Source organism: Ovis aries, chromosome 2 (assembly GCF_016772045.2).
Source record: "Ovis aries strain OAR_USU_Benz2616 breed Rambouillet chromosome 2, ARS-UI_Ramb_v3.0, whole genome shotgun sequence".
Classification (NCBI taxonomy): Eukaryota; Metazoa; Chordata; class Mammalia; order Artiodactyla; family Bovidae; genus Ovis; species Ovis aries.
In genome coordinates, this window is record NC_056055.1 from 68,026,246 (window position 1) to 68,048,973 (window position 22,728).

General features: G+C 42.1%; 1 protein-coding gene, 1 long non-coding RNA gene and 1 other non-coding gene across 6 annotated transcripts in view; 2 read left to right on the forward strand and 1 right to left on the reverse strand.

The window, feature by feature from the left end:
* The window catches only part of PIP5K1B (phosphatidylinositol-4-phosphate 5-kinase type 1 beta), a 554,522-nt gene that overhangs the window by 357,481 nt on the left and 174,313 nt on the right, over window positions 1-22,728 (reverse strand). For all 4 annotated transcript variants that reach the window (XM_060409393.1, XM_060409390.1, XM_060409396.1 and 1 more), the window contains one exon: window positions 8,162-8,258. The gene's annotated coding sequence lies outside the window, so the exon portion shown is untranslated. The remainder of the gene's footprint in view (window positions 1-8,161; window positions 8,259-22,728) is intronic.
* On the forward strand, window positions 88-11,055 carry LOC121818639 (uncharacterized). The gene is made up of 3 exons (XR_006058662.2): window positions 88-465; window positions 3,652-3,751; window positions 4,603-11,055. It is a non-coding gene; the product is annotated as an uncharacterized LOC121818639 (long non-coding RNA).
* Window positions 17,132-17,203, forward strand: TRNAW-CCA (transfer RNA tryptophan (anticodon CCA)). Its single transcript has one exon. It is a non-coding gene; the product is annotated as a tRNA-Trp (tRNA).

Below are 22,728 nucleotides of genomic sequence, written 5' to 3' on the forward strand. Positions count from 1 at the left end.
CTGCAGGCCCCGCCCGCCGGCCGCCCAGGCTCTTCCCCTTTTCTCTCCACCCCCTCGCTCCATCCCCGCACGCCCTGCAGGGAAGCCAGACCGGTTTGCAGCTGCGGCGGCGGGAGCCTGTACCGCAGTAGGACTGGGCGTCCGAGTCGACGCTGGGGACAAGGCGCTTGGTCCCGCCGCCGCGTGCCTAAGACAGAGAGCGGGGGTGGAGTGGGCCCCTAGACCCAGCCGCTTCCTGCAGGGCTAGCCAAGGGCTTCTCGGCTGTGCTCAAAGTCTTGCAGCCCCGGAAAACAGGGCTGTGTTTGGGACAGGGCTCCCGCTTCCTCAGGCCACCAAACTCTTCGACACCTGGTCTCCTGCCCGCTGGACTCTGCTTGCGCCGAACCCCCCACTTTAACCAGGAAGGGGCAAGGCAGTCAGCACGTGTTCCCAGGAAGTAAGACCTACCCAACAGAAAGAAATAGGTAGGAAAAGGGGTCCTGGGAGAGAGAAGGCTGGAGGGACGTCAGGCACTGATGGTCGGTGATGAGGGTCCGGGCCAAATCTTACTGACAGCGCTGAGTGGGCGTGGGGCCCTCGTAATCTCACCCGACGTTCAGTCCAGCAACGGAGAGGACACCGGCCAGGTCTAAAGGACTCTCTTGGGTCTGGGGGAGGGGGAGGGAGCTGCTATCATGGAAGCTATACCTGCTGCTACTGCTGCTAAGTCGCTTCAGTTGTGTCCGACTCTCTGCGACCCCATAGACGGCAGCCCACCGGGCTCCTCCGTCCCTGGGATTCTCCAGGCAAGAATACTGGAGTGGGTTGCCATTTCCTTCTCCAGGGGATCTTCCCCATTCAGGGATCGAACCTGCGTCTCCTGCATTGCAGGCGGATGCTTCCCCTTTACCCTTATTTTGAAAACAAACACATTCGTGGGAAATGTGGGATACATTCTGCCCCAAGAAAACCAACCTTTCATGTCCTTATCCTCAGATACCGCCTAATGGGTGAGCCAAAATGAATTGTTTGAAAGGATACTCTGTTAGTTCTCAGCAAATGAAAAAACCTCTTTTTTGAGTTGAAATCTTGTACTTCCCAGTTCAGAACGGAGGGCAGTAATTCCTTGGTAACACATATCTGTTGAACTTTTTCTAGCATACCTCTTCCAGATGTGTCAGGCCACCCCTGGGAGTTTTAGGGCATCACTTGTTTAGGACCCTGTGACTTGTGTCTGGTTTTAGCACCCTAGGCTCTTCAAAGCCTAAGAGCAGGAATACAAATCTAGACCAGCATGATCACTTCACAGAAGTAAAAACTGAGACCCCAAAATATTAAGTGACCCACAGGCCAGAACACAGGTTCCTTGATTCCCAGAAATGCTGGACTAACAAAGTTCAGTTTGGGTCTAAAGAGGCCTGGGTGGAGGAAAAAGACACAGATCAAAGAACCGTTCATCTGCCTGGTGTGAATCACCGTGTAGAGGGCAGCAGCATACCGCTGTAAGTAGCAGACTGCTGGGATCTGGGGATGGTAATCCCAGTTTCTCCTCTGCTTCTCAGATATTTGTTCTGAAATCCAAGGAGTGGTAAACAAATCTGCTTCCCAGAGAGGTAATAATAAGTGAAAATACAAAGTTAGTTCTCGATATTTCCTGGGAATACAGAGGAGACAAAAACAGATAAAATTAAAATTAAAATAATGGCTCAGATGTGGTCACCTATGCTACTTACAAATGGACACACACACACGTGTACACACCTTTTCCATTAAAAGCCTGTTTGATTCCCTTCTGTAAAGCACAGAGGCCAACAGCCTTCAGTTTGCAGAGCGAATTCACAAAGCAGAATGCCCACTGGCTATTTAGAGAGCTAACACCATTAAACAGGATTCTAGGTGCTCTGATTTTTCCAGTAGTCATGTATGGATGTGAGAGTTGGACAATCAAGAAAGCTGAGTGCCAAAGAATTTATGCTTTTGAACTGTGGTGTTGGAGAAGACTCTTGACATTTCTTGAACAGCAAGGAGATCCAACCAGTCCATCCTAAAGGAAATCGGTTCTGAATATTCATTGAAAGGGCTGAGGCTGAAGCTTTGCAAAGCTTCAGTACTTTGGCCACCTGATGCGAAGAACTGGCTCATTTGAAAAGACCCTGATGCTGGGAAAGATTGAAGGGAGCAGGAGAAGGTGACGACAGAGGATGAAATGGTTGGATGGCATCACCGACTCAATGGACATGAGTTTGAGTAAACTCTGGGAGTTGGTGATGGACAGGGAGTCCTGGCGTGCTGCAGTCCATGGGGTCACAAAGAATCAGACAAGACTGAGTGACTGAACTGAACTGAACTGTTAGCAATAGTGGCTTGGCCATAAACTCTGGAAATATTTAAAAATCAGATAATGCTTATCTAATTGTTTTACTTGATTTTGAGTATAACTTTTCCAACTGATTTCAGATCTTAGTCCAAAATCTTAATAATGCTATTTAGTACTCCCCTGTGAGAAACAGGCATAGATTTCTTATAACAGATTTAATAGCATTAATGGCTCCAGTTAATGACCTCCCTTTAGCCATGTCCTTTTTTTCTAACTTTGTAGTACCCTCCCACTCTGTGTTCACTCATATGCTTTACTTTGATCAGTGGAACAGTAGCAGACTTGATGTAAATGGAGGTTTGAAAAATGTTTTTCAACAAGGAAATACCACTACACATCTGTTAAAATTTTCAAAATCCCAGAACACTGACAAAACCAAATGCTGGCAAGAATATAGAGCAAAAGGAACTTTCATTCATCACTGGTGGGAATGCAAAATTTAATGGCCACTTTGAACAACAGTTTTTCACTTCCTTACAAAACTAAACATACTCTTACCATGTAATTTGGCAATCATATTCCTTAGTATATACCCTAAGGAGCTGAAAACTTATGTCCATACAAAAACCTGCATGTGGATGTTTATAGCAGCTTTATTCAAAATCGCAAAAACTTGGAAGTAAACCAAGTCTTGCTTGGTAGGTGAATGGATAAACTGTGGTAAAACGGAATATTATTCAGTGCTCTTTTTTTAAAAAAAGAGCTATTAAGCCACAAAAACAAATGGAAGAAACTTAAATGCACATTACTAAGTGAAATAACTCTGTCTGAAAGGGCTACATATGGTATGATTCCAACTACATGATATTCTGGAGAAAACTATGGAGACAGTAAAAAGATCAGTGGCTGACAGAGTTAGGGGGAGGGAGGGATGAATAGGCAGAGCACAGAGGATTTTTAGGGCAGAAAAACTACTCTGTATGATACTTTAACAATGAAGATGTCATTATACATTTGTCCAAAACCTTAAAATTCATTAAGAATGAATCCTAATATAAACTAAATCCTGCTGTGAAATAAATCCTAATGTAAATCCTAATGTAAAAACCTAACGGTCTTTGATGATAATGATGGTGTCTGTGTAGGTTCACCAGGTGAGGCAAATGTGCCCCTCAGGTGGGGGATGTTGATCACAGAGGGGGCTATGCATGTGTAGGGGAAGGTGGTATATGGGAAATCTCTGAACCTCCCTTCAATCTCGCTATGAACCAAAACTGCTCTAAAAAATGAAGTCTATTTTTTTTTTTAATTGTATGCTTTTCTGCTTCTGTTCTTGGAATTCTGCCATCACCAGGAGAACAAGCCCACTGAAGGATGAAAGACCCTGTGGAACAGAGCTGACTCATTGCAGTTGAGGTCATCCTTGACCAGCCAGCCCTCAGTTGGCCGCAGAGGTACAAACAAGTTCAAATGAGATCTGCCAAGCTTGGTCCAGATCAACAGAAGCAAATCAAAGATTCGGGAGAAATAAAACATGGTTGCTGTTCTAAGTTATGAGTTCAATTAATTATCTGTTGCTGCATGGCAAACCACTTCTAAACTCATAGCCAAAACAATCACCATTTACTATTTCTCATGAGTCTGTGAGTCAACTGGGCTCAGCTGGGCCTTGGCTAGAGTCACTCAATTGGCTGCATTTAGGTGGCCTCTCAGAGAGGGCGATGGCACCCCACTTCAGTACTCTTGCCTGGAAAATCCCATGGACGGAGGAGCCTAGTGGGCTGCAGTCCTTGGGGTCGCTAAGAGTCAGACATGACTGAGCGACTTCACTTTCACTTTTCACTTTCATGCACTGGAGAAGGAAATGGCAACCCACTCCAGTGTTCTTGCCTGGAGAATCCCAGGGATGGGGGGGCCTGCTGGGCTGCCGTCTATGGGGTCGCACAGAGTCGGACACGACTGAAGCAACTTGGCAGGTGGCCTCTGGCAGCTGGGCCAAATTAGAAGGTCTGAGAAGTCTTCACTCATACATCAGATACCTCCGTCTGCCTCTCACGACCTTTCTCTTTCTGCATGACTAAGTTATGGGACTTTGGACTAGTTACAAGTCCTTTCAAAATTTCTCTATGAAATGAGGGGAGTTAAGTTTATCCATATTGCTAATGCATATTTAACCTTTTCTTTGATGATCTCTCAAGGGCAAACTGAAGTCCAATAAATACCTAGAAGGGTGTTAGAGGGAATTTGGGGCACATTGGCCAACGATGGGTAGTTCTAGCATTTCATCTGTTACTTATTTTTCAAGGAAAAATTCTCAAGAAGCCACATGAAAGACAGGCACTGCCTCCACGGACATCGAACAGTAAAGTAGGAAGTTGCATCCCTCACGACTCCTGAAGAGTTGTCTTCCATCACATTGTCCTCTCTGTCTAGAAACTTCGTTTCTAAGCAGGTAAGTTAAATGCTTAGCTGACTCCCCTGTATAACTTGAGATGCTCATTTCAGAGGGTGCATTTTCCCAGGGGACCTTATACTCTCTAATTTCAGGATTGCTCTTAAAATTAGCAGAGACTTGAAAACCTCACCCCCAAATCCCTTCCATCTCTTCTTTCTCCCTGTGCCATCTTCCTTTCCTCTAGCTTTGTTTTCTTGTCCTGCTGCAGCCTTTCTTCCTTAATCCTACAGCACTGAACTAGGAGCCCTAGGCCTACTTTCTCATCCCACCTCTGTTCCAGCGGCAGTGAAGTCTGCATTCTCTCTTGGCTCCAGATTCTTTGAATTCAGATTCATGTGTGTATCATGAGGGTGTATCATGAGATGCTCTGGGAAAGGTCACTTACAAGCCTGATAGACATGATCCTTATATGCCTTGAGCAACACATAAACAGTTCAAGACTTGAAGGGGGTGAATATTAAGGACTCAGAACTCTTTAGAAGAGGTACACTTGTGTCTCAGTCCTTCTCAAGCAATTCCCAACATCTAGGTACTTTCTCCTAAGGTGTTTTATTTATTTATTTTTTCTATTGGAAAACACGCAACTCCAGCACCTACAAGCCCTATTTAATTCATTACTCCTTGCCTGGATGTTGGTATCATCCTCTCAAGACACCAGCTACTGTTTCCGTCCTTTGGCCAGAAACAATTTGAAAACCGGAGGCCCACTGTTAGCAGGCGTTCAGGTCTGACCCTAAAAATGTTTGCGTAAATATCTGATAACTCATCTAAAAACTATGAAAAAGAGTTAAGAAAGATTTCTGTAACAAATTCATACCAAAATACAAAATTACATGCATTGAGATGATAATTATATGGGAAAATGTGCACATGAACAACTACTAAAAGAAAGCAATTAAAAAGAAAAGTGCCTGTGCTAGGGTAGGGGAATTCTAAGATTAAAAAATGTTTTGATGTTACGCTGTTTTTACATTTAAAAAATACATATGCCTCTTCAACTTCTAATTTCTGCTAGGTGGAAATTCTTCTAATTTCTACAGTCTGTTTTCTGTGGAGTTCAGTTACTCTTTTTCTCTTCAATAGTTTTTTTCCTTGTTACAGACCTCACACACATACCTTTTCTAATGTTCACCTTGCCCAGAAGTTGCAAAAACAACGTAAACTTAATAGTATTCAATGTGAAGCCTGAACAAGAAACAAAACAATAGCAGAATGAAGGGAATAAAGAAGGAGAGATAGAGAGTTGGTAGGATGGCTGGCACAGAGAATTCAGCTGCCTTTGAGAAAGCATACTAAAGGCATGTAAAATTTATACCCACAGTTTGTGTATCAAGTCCAAACTTGGGTTTTAAAGAACCTGAAAGACAAGGTCTTCATAAGTCATAAGAGAGAAAGAAATCCCCCTTTGGTTGGAGATACTGATTGAAAAGCTTAAAGTAGAGGAAGAAGATAGAAATGAATTAGCGGTGTTCCTCAAAACTTCACAAAATCTATTGCAGTGATTATACCCCAAGAACAGTGTGTTAGAATAGTCTATCTAAAGTCACAAAAACCAGCTACAGAACCAGGGACAAAAGCTAGGGTTGCCATCTTATCCCTACATTAGGAAGTGGCCAACAGCATGGGCTCTGGACTTTTCATGACTAAGCACCAGTTTTTCATGTCAAAGTCTGCTTTGTTCTAAAATACTCAGTTTGGGGTCTACCTTCTTGAAACATTCAAGTTTCTCATCAATAATGAGCACACTTGAAATGGGACACAATAAAAGAATGACAGGTTGACATTCCTGATGGTCCAGTGGTTGAGAATCTGCCTGCCAATGCAGGGGACATGGGTTCAATTCCTGGTCCAGGAAGATCCCACATACTTCAGAACAACTAAGCCCGCACACCACAACTACTGAGCCCACACTCTAGAGCCTTCAAACAGCAAGTACTGAGCCCACACACTGCAACTCCTGAAGCCCTCATACTCTAGAGCCCATCTGTGAAAAGAGAAGCCGTCACAGCGAGAAGCCTGTGAGTCACAACTACAGCGTGGCCCCTGCTCACTGCAACTAGAGAAAGCCTGCACACAGCAGTGAAGACCCAGCCCAGCCAAAAATAAATAAATAAATGAAAGTGTATCAAAAAGAGTGACAGGTCTAGAAACAATACCAAGAAACAATGGAATCTACAAATAAGGTTGAAAAAGAAGGAAAAGTAATGAAATCAACAAAGTCATCTGAGTTTCCTAAATAGAGGCAACGACTGGCCACCCAAGATGCCCTTGGTGTAAGTGACGCCTTCCTGTAGCCATTTCAGGAAGGGCTCGGGTACTAACAGTTGAGTGAGATGAGCTTGCACCCTGTGTGGAAGGGCAGCTGGCAGGGCCAAGATGCTGATGACAAAAGCGAACATTAACTTCAGTCAACCAGTGAAGCCCCCACTAAGATTTCTCAGATTCCCACAACACCTCACCATGTGAATCCACCAGGAAGGCAGTATTGATTTTTGCTTTTATTCCCTGCCCCCTCCCCAAAAGTTTGGACTTTCCCAGACTTGAAACCATTTAGGCAGAACCTTACTAGCAAGTGTCTCCTCTTGGTAATATTTGAATTTGAATGCGTGGCTAGCAAAATGGAGCCCTTATAGTGATGCCTTTCTAAAGACTTTGTCTACAAGCTATCACAGCAACCTAGAATATTTTGCTGGGGTGGGAGGTAGAAAAAGGAAATGTGTTAATCAGAGTAGGCAAATGATGTAAGATACAAGCCCCAGTCCTCAGGTAATGTGGACTACTATAATAAAGGTTCATTTCTTATTCATGATTCTGTTCAATATGGTAGTGAGACTGGCTTCCTGCATTCAGGGACCTTGGGTGCTTCCATCTGGTGGCATCTTATCTTCAACAACTGGCCTCCAAAATCCCTACTAAACTGGGAGAGAGGGCAGAAGAGTTAAGATCCAGGCTCTATGGAAATGGCAAATATCGCATCCACCCATATTCCAATGGGCAGAACTTAGTCCATGGTCCCACCTACCAGCATGAAGCCTAGAAAGCTATGTTTAAGTGCTGTCCTTAGGAAGAAGAGGGGAGCATGGGTGTCTGTGAGCAATGTATTTTCTTCCCAATGTGCTGAATTAAAGATGAATCATTCATCTTAAGTTTATTTTTGCACAGCTGTGATTGGGGACCTGGGGAGAGTTGTTGGTAGTCAGATTTATTCCCTTATGCTTGTGTCTGGGTGTTTTCCCTACATTTTTAGACTAGAAACAGCCTGTTATGTGTATGTAGTTTGGGATGGTATTGTGGTCTGGGAAGTGTTTGTGGACATACATGGGAACATAAAGAGTCAACAGCCTATATTGTAATAGAAAATTGAACATTTGAAGCAAGTATATAAAAAGTACCTTTCCCGAGCTCTTACCACAAGGAGAGGTCTATTGATTCCATCATCATGGGAGGAAATGGAATCTGTGCAATCAGATTCCATTTGAAGTGGCTGCAATTGGCAACTTTGGAGGCTTTGGGAGGAAAAAAAAACAAAAAAAAACATGAGAAGAAATGTTAAGTCATAGCTCTGTCTGCAGTCAGCCTGTCCTAATGGCATGAGTGATTTCAGGAGAAAGAGTTATAATGAGGGAAAGAGAAAGAGGATGGGGAAAACAAGAAAAGTATACTTTTTTTTTTTTTTTTAGTACAAATACTCTGTAAGGAAAAATACAGGAATTGGTGGTACCATGGGGATTTGCAAATATTTTAAACCAAAGGCAAAGCCACACCATGAAGATATAAGTTAGAAGAGGTTGGAGAGCGGCCCAGCTTCTTCCTACTGCACAAGACTCCTTTCTTTTTTTTCCTGTTTTAAGTGGGGACAGAGCATCAGACGGAAGTAAAGGACCAGGCTATGTCCTCTCCAAGTTCTACTAGGTTTGTGTTTTCCGCAGGTTAAGGGACAGTATGTACATGTGCAACCTAATTTTTCCCCTTAATTTTAAAGGTTTGATCCCTGGGTTGGGAGGATCCCCTGGAGAAGGGAAAGGCTACCCACTCCAGTATTCTGGCCTGGAAAATTCCATGGACTAGTCCATGGGGTCACAAAGAGTTGGACATGACTGAGCAACTTTCACTGTTTTTCAATTTTAAAGCAACAACTGTGAGAAAGGAGCCTTCTCTCACGACCATTCTGCACACCAAAAGATATAGTGGCATTTTCTTTAGAAACTCTCAGAAGAAATGGCTAAAGAACTTTGTTTAAAATGCAAGGGCTTCTTTACTACATTAGAATAAAAACAAAAGGCATAATTTAAATTTGTGCATATAATACAACCTCAAAAATTGTAGACGGTCTAGTAAAATACCTTGGAGGGAAATCTGCTAAAATATTAACTATTATTGCTTTTCAATTAATATTGTGTCTCCTTTAAAAAAATTCCTTGTGTTACTTTTTTATATCAGAAAAAGATAAAGAAAAAGGAAACATTAATATTTGATGATTAAAAGTTATGTTTGTTTTAAAATTTTAGAAAAAATGGAAAAGAAAAAAAGAAATAGCTCAATTTTCTTCATTCAGAGACTATCATCTTAAACATTTAGTGTTTGCTTACTAGGCGTTAGGATATTTTATACTATTTTTTAATGGTGAAAATAACATGTGCATTGGAGAAAGGAACTGAATAGACATTTCTCCAAAGAAATACAAACAGCCAATAAGAATATGAAAAGATACTCAACATTATTAGCTATTCAGTTCAGTTCAATCGCTCAGTCGTGTCTGACTCTTTGCGATCCCATGAATCACAGTATGCCAGGCCTCCCTGTCCATCACCAAATCCCAGAGTTCACTCAGACTCACATCCATCGAGTCAGTGATGCCATCCAGCCATCTCATCCTCTGTCGTCCCCTTCTCCTCCTGCCCCCAATTCCTCCCACCATCAGAGTCTTTTCCAATGAGCTAGTAGGAAAATGTAAATCACAACCACAATGAAATGCCACCTCAGGCCCACTAGGATGGCTAAAATTAGAAAGATATCATAGCAAGTATTGGTGAAGATGTGGAGAAGGGAACCTCACGTGTTGCTGGTGGGAATATAAAATGATGCAGTTACTTTAGAAAATGCTCTGACAGTTCCTCAAAAGGTTAAACATAGTTACCATATAACTCAGCAATTTCACTGCCAGGTATACGCCTGAGAGAAACGAAAACAAGCATTCACAAGAAAATTCATAAAAACAGCCCAACTCTCCAGTAACTGATGAACTGATAAACAAATGTAGTATATCCAAACAATGGAAGATTATTCAGCAATAAAAGAGTGAAGTACTGGTACTTGCTATTACATGGATGAACTTTGAAAACATTACACTAACTGAAAAAAAGCCAGATACAAAAGTCCCATAAGTTGTTTGACTTCATTTATATTAAATATTCAAAATGAGCAAATCTATAGAGACTGAAAATAGATTAGAGGTTCTCTAGAGCTAGGGAGAGAAGGACTTCCTGGGGAAATGAGGTGTGAGTGCTAATAAGTAAGCGATCTGAAAGTGAAAGTGAAAGTTGTTCAGTCATGTCCGACTCTTTGTGACCTGCCAGGCTCCTCTGTCCATGGAATTCTCCAGGCCAGTGGAGTGGATTGGGTAGCCGTTCCCTTCTCCAGGGAATCTTCCCAACCCAGGGATCGAACCTAGATTTCCCACATTGCAGGAGGAGTCTTTTACCATCTGAGCCACCAGGGAATAGGTAAAATAGATTTAGGTGGTAGATTTAGGGGGAGATAATGAGAATGTTCTGAAGTGGATAGCTGTGATGGATGTACAACTCTGTGAATATGCTGGAAAACACTGAATTGTACATTTTAAGTGGGTGAATGGAATGGTATGTAAATTAATCTCAATAAAGCAGTTTTTAAAAAGGAAAAAGCAACATACATATGTCAAACAATTTCAAACCATATAAGAGTTTAAAGTTAAAAGTAAGATTTTTCTTCCTACTCACCATCCAACCTCTAGTTCTAGAGAATACCATTTTTAAGTTTCTGGTTTTTTGTTTTTCATCTGACTCTCATTTTAACATTAAATAATACAGTTCTGCTTTTCTTAATCTAATTCCCCATCCTCTCCTCCTTTTTGCCTCCCAATTTTTGTGTTTCTTATTTTTGTAATAGTTTCCATTTTTATAATATACTCATCTGTATTTCTTGATTTATTGGTTTTAGACACCATCTATTAACTAGAAGGAAGTAGACTTTAGATGTTTCATAACTATATAAACTACATGGGAAAAAATCAATTAAATAAAATACTGAGTTCTATCAACAAAAGCCTGCTGTCTATCCTGTTTAATTATGACATTCAGAACTTAAAATGTTTCTCAAAGATGTTTCATAAATTGGCTAAGTGATAATATAATTTATTTGAGAATTGACTATAGTGGATGAGAATGCTGTGTTGCCTGGGGGGCCAAGAACAGAGAGACCAAATTCTAGCCTCACCTTAAATTCATCATAGTATTTATCCAATGCTGCTACTGCTCAGTTGCTTCAGTCGCATCCAGCTCTTTGTGATCCTATGGACTGTAGCCTGCCAGGCTCCTCTGTCCATGGCATTTTCCAGGTAAGAATATTGGAATTTGTTGCCATGCCCTCCTCCACGGGATCTTCCTGACCCAGGGATTGAACCCAGGTCTCCTGCATTGCAGGCAGATTCTTTACCACTGAGCCACCAGGGAAGCCCATTTATCCAATTGGTATCATTTAATCAGTTTTAAGAAGACCATTTCTGCTGATTGGAAACTGTCGAGTGCCCAAGGGAAAATTGGATGATAACCATTGTGGCTTCTTTTAAACTCAGAGAGTCTGTAAGTCTGGGACTCTGGGTTTGTAAGGAGGATGCTAGGCTATATCCTGTTAACACTGGACCTCAAATCTGGATGCCATGGTGATAGCAAATATCACCTTGAACCAGGTGGCAAAGAAAGCATGATAGAAAGGACTCTAGTTCAAGACTGAAGCATCCCGTGAGACAGAGGAGATGGTGAAGAGTAGGAAGGAAATGGGAACCCACTCCAGTATTCTTGCCTGAAGAATCCCATGGGCAGAGGAGCCCCACAGGCTATAGTCCATAGGGTCACAAAAAGTCGCAAAGAGTCAGATACGACTGGAGTAATTTAGCATGAGCACAGGAGGGGACTGGGGGTCTTAAATATTCTAGGGGTATTCCCATGATATATAATTACCCCCACAAAATGCATAACCTCAGCAGCAGTTAAAGGAAAATGCAGAGTGAGAGCTCTACTACTGCTGCTGCTGCTAAGTTGCTTCAGTCGTGTCAGACTCTCTGTGACCCCGTAGATGGCAGCCCAGTAGGCTCCCCCATCCCTGGGATTCTCAGGCAAGAATACTGGAGTGGGCTGCCATTTCCTTCTCCAGTGCATGAAAGTGAAAAGTGAAAGTGAAGTTGCTCAGTTGTGTCTGACTCTTAGCTCTATCCAAGGTACCTCCAATTCCCTAAGGCACGTGGAGTAGACACTGGCTGCCTGTGTACTGTGCCAGCTGCTTCATCTGAACTATCTCATCCAATCCCAATCCAGAAAAGTAGTCAGATTACTTATGTTCCACAATGAAGCAGTTGAGGCAGAACGGATAAGTCAAGTCCCTAACAGGCTGAGATTTTCCAAGACTCCAAATCCCTTAAATTATTGAAAGCAAAGGAATAATTCAAAACCTAATGTTGATGACACTTTGAGGGAATAAATACACCAAATGAACACTGGCAGAGTCTTTTTAGAGAGCAGCTAACAAGAAATATGCAATTATTATTACCTATGTCCCAGCCATCCTACTTTGGGGAATATATTCTAAAACATTATATAGCTTAAATAATGATTATACAAAACTATTCAGTGCATTGATATTAATAGTGGCAGGAAATAAATTCAACAGTCAACAACTGAAGACTGATTATGTTATAGACTATCACCAAAAGGAAGTATTATTTGGACTATGCTGTGCTGTGCTTAGTTTCTTAGTCATGTCTGACTCTTCACAATCCCATGGACTGTAGCCCGCCAGGCTCCTCTGTCAGTATGGGTCTCCAGGCAAGAATTCTGGAATGAGTTGTCATGCCCTCCTCCAGGGGATCTTCCCAACCCAGGGATTGAACCCAGGTCTCCCCCATTGCATGCAGATTCTTTGCTGCCTGAGCTTCCCAAATACAGAAGTCCTATTTGGACTATATTGATGTGCAAAAAAATGTACATGAAATAATTTAAGACAAAAAATGGAACAATAGGCAGTTTGTGAATAGTGAACGCTACTATATAAAATGTTTGTACGGCACTGATATATCTATACCATTCACAAGTCAATTCATATTTTTTTGTTAATTGTTTTTCCCATAAAGTGATGTGCATAGTAATATATTGATTTAAAATTCCCTGGGACTTCTCTGGTGGTCCAGGGGCTAAGATCCCATGATCACAATACAGAGGGTCCAGGTTTGATCCCTGATTGGGGAATTGTTAATAGATCCCACATGCCACAACTAAGACCTGGAACAGTCAAAGAAATAAAAACAAATTAATATAAAATTCCCCAAATTAATTTTGCACCCTATGATTAAACGTCCTTCCCTCTCTGGAGCTGGTGTCCATTTGAGAGTTTGAAGATGAGGGTGAGAGACAGGGGAAGCACCACAATTTTTCTGAAAACAATGACGCATCACCCTCCAAACCTCTTTTGCATGTTCCCAAAGACTTTCCTAATGGAAAGAGACAAACTCTGCTGTGATGTCTTTGATGCTCTCAGAGGTCAGGCAGAAATCAGCAAAGTATTGGGTCTGCCCCTGAATTGATTGGTTCATAGACATACCCATAAATGTTGTTCAAGAAGAATTTTCAATGAAGTTCCATGTCTGCAGAAAGGATCGAGTCATCTCATCTTAATAAATCTCTAACCTGGTGGAGGTATTACCTGTAGTCTTGGCACTGGCATTGTACACTTTACCCTATGCTTTCCCACAAGCCTCTCCTCCATCCTGGAATGCTCCAGCTAGTCACATCCAATGTGTCTTTCAAGACCCCTTTAATTCTTTCTCTTTCCAAAGAGTCTTCACAGGAAGCCATCACTACCCCTTGGGATTCCCTTAGAGTACACTCACTTTTCTGCACTCATTCCACAGTAAGATGACAAACTCCATGTAGTTAGAGGCCCCAGTTTTTGTAAACTGCTCACATGACATCAGTGCCAACAGAGTGCTTTGAAATATAGCACAAAGTGTTCAATCAGTATCTGTGAAGATGTCACCCGCTTCTTCTAAAACAGGTCTCTTTTGCCCAGGGTTCCTTTACCTCTCGAATTAGCATTTCAAGCATTAGTGTTTTGAGCAGACAGATAAATCTGGGCTTCCCTGGTGGCTCAGATGGTAAAGTGTCTGCCTGCAATGAGGGAGACCCACGTTCAATCACTGGAAAATCCCCTGGAGAAAGGGGATGCCAACCCACTCCAGTACTCTTGCCTGGAAAATTCCATGGACAGAGGAGTCTGGTAGGCTACAGTCCGTGGAGTCGCAAAGTCAGACATGACTGAGCAACTTCACTTTCTTTTCCTTTTTATAGATTTGGGATCAAATGTTCATGCTCACATTTTTTCTTGAGATTTTGGGCAAATTTTGTAAATTTTCAAAGTCCATTTCCTCATTCATTACACAGGTATATAAGACATACCTGATGGCTCAGCAGTAAAGAATCTGCCTACAGTGCAGGAGACGTGGGTTCGATCCCTGGGTTGGGAAGATCCCTGGAGAAGGAAATGGACACCCACTCCAGTATTCTTGCCTGAACAAGAGGAGCCTAGTGGGCTACAGTACATGGGGTTGCAAAGAGTCAGATTAGTTCAGTCACTTAGTGACTAAACAACAACAAAGACATCTGATAGGAGTACTGCTGCTGCTGCTGCTAAGTTGCTTCAGTCGTGTCCGACTCTGTGCGACCCCACAGACGGCAGCCCACCAGGCTCCCCCGTCCCTGGGATTCTCCAGGCAAGAACACTGGAGTGGGTTGCCATTGCCTTCTCTGTGATAGGAGTACAGTCAGGACTAAAATTACTCATTCTTCAAGTCTCAGCTTAAATATAATATCATTTGTTTGGGACCCCTTCCCTCACCCCTCACCTCACCTCCAAGTCCAGATAGGGTGGTGTTTCTTCTCTGTGCTTTCCCAATTATCTAAATCAGCACTACCCCATAGAACTTAGCACAATGATTCCATTCTGTAATCTGTGCTATCCAATAGGTAGTCGCTACATTCAGAAAACGAAGATCATGGCATCTGGTCCCATCACTTCATGGGAAATGGATGGGGAAACAGTGGAGACAGTGTCAGACTTTATTTTTTTGGGCTCCAAAATCACTGCAAATGGTGACTGCAGCCATGAAATTAAAAGATGCTTGCTCCTTGGAAGGAAAGTTATGACCAATCTAGACAGCATATTCAAAAGCAGAGACATTACTTTGCCAACAAAGGTCTGTCTAGTCAAGGCTATGGTTTTTCCAGTGGTCATGTATGGATGAAAGCTGAGCACTGAAGAAACTCCAGTACTTTGGCCACCTCATGCGAAGAGTTGGCTCATTGAACAAGACTCTGATGCTGGGAGGGTTTGGGTGCAGGAGGAGAAGGGGACGACTGAGGATGAGATGGCTGGATGGCATCACTGACTCGGTGCATGTGAGTTTGAGTGAACTCCGGGAGTTGGTGATGGACAGGGAGGTCTGGCGTGCTGCAATTCATGGGGTCACAAAGAGTCAGACACGACTGAGCGACTGAACTGAACTGAACTGAGCCACAAGTGGTTATTGAGCATTTTAAAAGCAGCTACAGAGACTGACAGATTGAATTTTAAATGTTATTTAATTGTAATTAATTTAAAGTGAAATAGCCCCATGGGGCTAGTGACCATTGGATTGGACTTACACAGCTCTCAACAATCCCCATTATAGCACTTAACACACTGTGGTTCTTCTCTCATAAGACTGATACATAGTGAAACTCGTTTTGACTGTGATGATCAGTGCTGTATTCATAGCACTGAGCCCGGGGTCTGATACACAGGAAGTGCTCAGTAGGGCAGCTATCATCATCTTCAACATCATCTTGTCACTCTGCATCCCACAGCTTAGCCCAGACACGCTGTAGATGCTCACTAGCTGCTGCTAATTGACTTAATTGATTAGAAATCAAGCCAACCAATCATCTGCTCCTGGAGAATGTTCAAGCAAAGTGAGCTGCATGAATGTCTTGCTTATATATTTCCTCGTGTGCAGCACAGAGGTTAGAAGCATCTGCTTAGATGCAAATTCTGGCCACGTGACCTCTAGTACAGAAACTTTCTATGCCTTAGCTGATTATTCCTCTGTAAAATGGGGACATTTAATAGCCCTGCCTCACTGGGTTGTTGCAAGGTTTATATGTGTTGAGGTTTACAACTATCATTTTCTAGGAAATGCAGAGAACAGAGGGCCACATTAAATGACATCATAAGAATTCAATCAGCAAAATCTAGGCTGTAGGAAACTCTAGTTAGAAAACGGAGGCAGCCATCCTGGAGTCATCAGGGAGTAAATCTGAGAACCAAGACAATACTCTGAGATTTGAGGTCTGGCTGCAAGGGATGTTCTGTTGTTGAGTTGCTTAGTCGTGTCCAGCTCTTTGCAACCACTTGGATTGTAGCCCACCAGGCTCCTCTGTCAATTTGATTCTCCAGGCAAGAATACTGGATTGGATTGCCATGCCCTCCTCCAGGGGATCTTCCCAACCCAGGAAGTGAACCCAGGTCTCTTGCATTACAGGTGGATTCTTTACCATCGGAGCTACCAGGGAAGCCCAAGAATCCCAGAGTGGGAAGCCTATGTCTTCTCCAGAGGATTCTTTACCATCTGAACTATCAGAGAAGCCCAAGAATACTGAAGTGGGAAGCCTGTCCCTTCTTCAGGGGATCTTCCTGACTCAGGAATCAAACCAGGGTCTCCTGCATTGCAGGCAGATTCTTTACCAGCTGAGCAACCAGGGAAGCCCAGCTCAAGGGAGACTGGGGAAAATATCTGGCACTATCACTCTTTATAGTAAAGGGCAGGCTCTCAGGGGAAGAAGAACTGTTAGAGAGTGACTTTGTGCAGTAATCAATAATATGGGCTCCATAGCCTTTGGTAAAACCCCATCTGCAACTGTCTTCAACTTTGCATTGTGGGCAGGGTTTTAGCAAAGAGGGCCCCCACGCTTCAAATTCCAACTGTAGGATGTTGGTAAGTCAGGCACAGGCACTGTGTCAGTGAGTGGTGTCAATTTTTCCATGAGTCTCAGCTGTGGCAAAAGTTCAAGCCTTTAATTATACTTAAGGAAGGGCTTCCCTGGTGGCTCAGAGGTTAAAGCGTCTGCCTCCAATGCAGGAGACCCGGGTTCGATCCCTGGGTTGGGAAGATCCCCTGGAGAAGGAAATGGTAACCCACTCCAGTATTCTTACCTAGAGAATCCCACGGACGGAGAAGCCTGGTAGGCTACAGTCCATGGGGTCGCAAGAGTCGGACACGACTGAGCGATTTCACCTTCACTTTCAAGGAGAGTGTGAAGACAGAGGTGGGATGAGGAGAGAATGAAACAGCTGGAAAAAACATTGCCTTGATCTGCTGTACTTAAGAGCTCCCTGGAGCCTCCAATCACAGTCCAGGGTTAGCCTTCCATCTTCTTAGGATCTATCATTCTTAGGCTTCCCTGCTTGTTTTCCAATTTGGGTCTCCTGAAGTGTGGCTGATATATTTTAAAATTCTGTTTTAGAAGAATTTTCTAAATCCTTTTTATTTTATAAAATGAAGGAAAATGAACAGGGCCTACATAAAACTATAAAACCAATGTCACTTTAATAGAATCCTAACTCTCCCCACTTCTGTTCATCTATTCTGCTGTTAGCCTGGTCCAACGGGCCATTGCCTTTCACTTGGATGACCTCAGGAAACTTTCAGCTCGTCTTCCAGATTCTGGTTTGCATCCTTAAAATTCATTTGCCAAACACTGTGCAGCATGATCTCTAAACCAGTGGAAATCAGATCTTGTCACTCTGCTGCTTAAAATCAAAAGGCTTTGTAATGTCTTAGAATAAAAGTTAAACTCTCTACTGTGGCCTTTAAGATCCTACATGGCCTAATCACAAAACATACATCTTTAGTGTCATTGCAGACCACTCTGCCCCTTGCGCCCCAGAGTTTCAGCTATGCTTGTCTTCTTCCTTCTGTTTCATGAACATGTTAAAACTAGTTTGTACTCAGGGAACTTAAACTTGCTGTTCCTTTTGCCAGGAAAGCCCTTAACCTGGATCTTCTCTGGTTGTCTTCTTCCGTTCACACAAACCTTGACTCCTGTGTCATTTCCTGCAAGACTTCCCTGACCACTGTACAGAAGATTTATGGTAATGATCTTCCATCTAAAACACATACACATGCGCGCGCGCACACACACACACACACACACACACACACACACACACCCCCCACATATGCCAGATTTACTCAATGTATTAATAGTATATGAGGTGAAGGGCTTAGAACAACACATGGTAAGTCTCCAGTATTTTTAGGTATTGTTTTTTCCACTATAGTACATATGGTCTAAATTTATCTTGCATATTTTTGTGTTTACTTTTCCATGATCAGTTTACCTTCCTCGCTGTGAGCTCCATAAGGTAGGAAACTTGATGTTCTGTTTTGTTTATTCATATATCTCTAGCGCCTAGAATAAAGCCTGGCACATAGTAGGCACTCAATAACCATTGCTAAAAAGATGAATTAGCTATAGAAAAAAATATATATGACAAAGAAAAGAATAAATGATAACCACTAATAACTCTACATAGGGGAATTTTTGTTTTCGTCTCTCTAACTTTTCAGATATTCTAAATTTTTACAAAGAACATGTACTTTTCCAAATCATAAAAAAGTTAATTTTTTGCAAAAGGAGTTACGTTGCTTTGCTGTAGGAAATGTCAGTTGATTGATTTCTGCAGGCATACTGAAGGTTGCCACCTCTGGATCCAGGCTTAACACCTCTTAAGTCAGAAGTCATCTGACTTTCTTCAGGAAGCATGCTCAATGCTGTTCCTTAGTGTGTGAACACACATGTGGACCCTGGTGAGAGCCCCCTGGGAGGTCTGACAAGTCTCATTCCATCAGCAGCCACGTGCCATGTGACTGGCCACCTGCCTCTTTATCTCTAGCTCCTTAAGTCAGGAGGTCCGTTTGGCTACAGAGCTTGACATCATGGAGGTCAGCCAAGGTCAGGGCTCCAGCAAGAATAACTCACAGCTTGCTCCCTGCTCTCCTCTGCACACAGGCTGCAGCACAGTGAACACTGATTTTCCACGCTTGGCTCCCAGGATGTGAGGCTCAGTCCCTGAAATACAGATCCCTGAAAAAAAGTCTGATGTAGCCTCCAAAGAGGTGTTTGGAATTTAGGGGGGAAAAAAAGGTGGTTCTGATTCAAAGTTGACTGCCCAGTGTGAACATGCTTTTTAGGTTTGTCCAAAGGAGGGCAATCATTACAATTTTTTAAAAAGTTTATTTACTTATCAGCTGTGTTGGGTCTTTGCTGCTGTGTGGGCTTTCTCTAGCTGTGGAGAGCAGAAGCTACTCTCAGGTTGTGATGCTTGGGCTTCTCGTTGCGGAGCATGATCTCCAGGGTGTTCGGGCTTCAGTAGTTTCGGCACATGGGCTCAGTAGTTGCGACTACCAGGCTCTAGAGCACAGTCTCAAAAGTTGTGGCGCTTGGCCTTATGCTCTGTGGCATGAGGGATCTTCCCAGATCAGAGGTCAAACCTGACTCTCCTGCACTAGTAGGTGGATTCTTTACCACTGAGCCACCAGGGAAGCCCAATCATTATGATTTTTTAAAAATCTAATGATTGTGTAGAATTACAAACATACATACAAGTGTTAACAATGATATATTTTGAAAATTGTAATAAAGGGTCAAGCTTAATAAGATTCCTACATGCCTCCCTTGCTTTGGAGTCTCTTGCCATTAAAAAAAAAAATTTACAGCTACAGAACACCCACCCTCAATTCTATTCCTTTTCTTCCTCCCCAGTGTCAAACAGTATCATACAGTAGCTGTTTATCAGTGTTCCACATAGTTTTATATATCCATGTATCAATCAATGGCATTAAATTCCTATGATTATTTTAAGTTCTCATTTTGTAACTTGTTGTTGTTCAGTATTATATTTACAAGATCTATCTTTATTAATACATGTGTTGGTCAGTTTTATTTGTCAACTTGACTATAGTGTCCAGTCATTCCATGAAACGCTAATCTAGATATTATTGTGAATGTATTCTGTAGATGTGATTAAAGCCCTTGACCAGTTGATTTCAGGTAAGGGAGATCATCCTACATAATTTGGATGAACAAGATTCAATCAGTTGAAAGGTATCAAGAGCAGAGCTGAGGCTTCTCTGAAGAAGAAAAACATTATCCTGTGGACAGCAGCTTCACCTCCTGCTTGACAGTTCCAGATTGCCCTTCCTGATGGCCTACCCTGTGGATTTTGGACTTAAACTAGCCAAGTCTGCAATCATGTAAGCCAATTTCTTGCAATAAACCTCTCACCATATATCTCCCACTGGTTTTTCCCTCTGGTTGAACCCTGACTGATGGTTTGTTTCTCTGGGTTGAACCCTGATACACACCTCTGATTCATTCATTGGTGTTGCTTTCTTGTGGAAAACAGACAGTCAATATTTTAGGCTTTGTGGGCTATGTAGTTTTTGTTGCAGCTACTCAATGATGTCATTGTAGCAGGAAAGCATCCATAGACAGTACATCAAGGACTGCAGGTGGCTGTGTTTCAATAAAGGTTTATTTACACAGAGTGTTGGGATGGATTTGACTCATGGGCTGCACAGTCTGCTAACCCCTGCTGTATTATTTGACACTGTAGCAATTTCAGTTTGTCTGTTCACCTGTGATGGACATTTTTCTACATTTTCTGCTGTTACTATGAAATGTTGTACCTAACATTCTTGTACACATTATTTTCTTTGTGTACATGTTCAAAATTTTCTCATTCTAGGAGTGGAATACTGGGTCCTCGGGGTATGTAAGTGTTCAACCCAACTAGATAAAGGCCAAACTGCCTGCTAAAGAAACTGTTCAGATTTATAGTCCTATCAATAGGCCATGAGAAGTTTCATTTTTCTACATCTTCCACACTACTTGGAGTTGTAAAGACATATTTACAATCTGGTGGATGCAAAATTGTACTTCATTGTAGTTTTCATTTATATTTCTCTAATGAGTAATAGCGAGAAGCATCTTTTCATGTGATACTTTCTCTCCGTATATTCTCTTTGGTAAAGTGTTGGTGCAAATCTTTTGCCCATGTAAAAAACTGGGTTTTGCAAATTTTCTTGTCAGTTGTGTCTAAATAAACTCTTACCAGCTCTTTTTTAAAAAGCTGGGTTTCACAGGATGCTTGGGGCTGGTGCCCTGGGATGACCCAGAGAGATGATATGGGGAGGGTGGTGGGAGGGGGATTCAGGATTGGGAACTCATGTATACCCATGGCAGATTCATGTCAATGTATGGCAAAACCAATACAGTATTGTAAAGTAAAAAAAATAAGAAAGAAAAAAATGAATAAATAAAAAGCTGGATTTTGTTCTCTTACTATTGAGTTTTGTAAACTCTTATATATCATAGACACAAGTCCTTTGTTGGATATATATGATTTGCAAATCTTTTCTCCCAGTCTGTGGCTTGTCTTCTCACACTCTGAAGTGTCTTTTACAGAGCACAAGTTTTAAATTTTGATGAAGTCAAGTTCATCAGTTTGTTTTTTATGGATTTTGTTTCAGGTAACGTATCTTTTGCTTAACCCAAGGTTAAAACCAAGGTTAAGCAAAGAAATCTTTGTTTAAACCAAGGTTACAAGGATTTTCCAATTTTATCTTCTAGAAGTTTTATATTTTTAGGTTTTACAGTTAGGTCTATGGTGCATCTATAATGCATTTTGTATGAGTGAGTGAGAAGTTGCTCAGTCATGTCCGACTCTTTGCGACCCCATGAACTGTAGCCTACCAGGCTCCTCCCTCTATGGGATTCTCCAGACAAGAGTACTGGAGTGGGTTGCCATTTCCTTCTCCAGGGGATCTTCCCAACCCAGGAATTGAACCCGGGTCTCCAACATTCCAGGCAGATGCTTTAACCTCTGAGCCACCAGGGAAGCGGGTAATTGTTATATACAGTACAGGATATGAGTTGAAGGTTGTTGTTGGTTTGGATTGTGTGTGTGTGTGTGTGTGTGTGTGTGTGTGTGCTTATGGATGTCCAGTTGTTCTAGCACTATTTTGTTGAAAAGACTATTTGGCATCTTTGTCAAAAATCTATGACCCACATATACATATGTGGGTCAATGTCTAGGTTCTCTGTTCTATTTCATTGATCTATAGGTCTTTCCTTTTGTCAATACCACATTGTCTTGATTACTGGAGATTTATAGTAATTCTCGCAATCAGATGGCATGACTCTTCAAATTGGTTCCTCTTTTGCAAAGTTGTATTGACTAATCTAATTCCTTTGTCTCTTATATCAGTTTTAGAATCAGTTTATTGATATCTACAAAAAAATCTGCTGAGATTTTGATTAGGATTATGTCAGCTCTATAAGTTAATTTGGGGGAAAATTGACATTTTAACAATGAACATGCCTATCTGTCTTAAAAAAATTTTTTATTTTTTCAGAAAGAGACTCAGACTTAGAGAATGAATTTATGGTTATGGGGATGGGAATGGGGGGGAAGGATAGTTATGGAGTTTGGGATGATCATGTACACACTGTTATATTTAAAATGAATAACAAGGACCTACTGTACATATAGCACGTGGAACTCTGCTCAATGTTTGTGGCAGCCTGGATGGCAGGGGAGTTTGGGGGAGAATGGATACATGTATGTAAA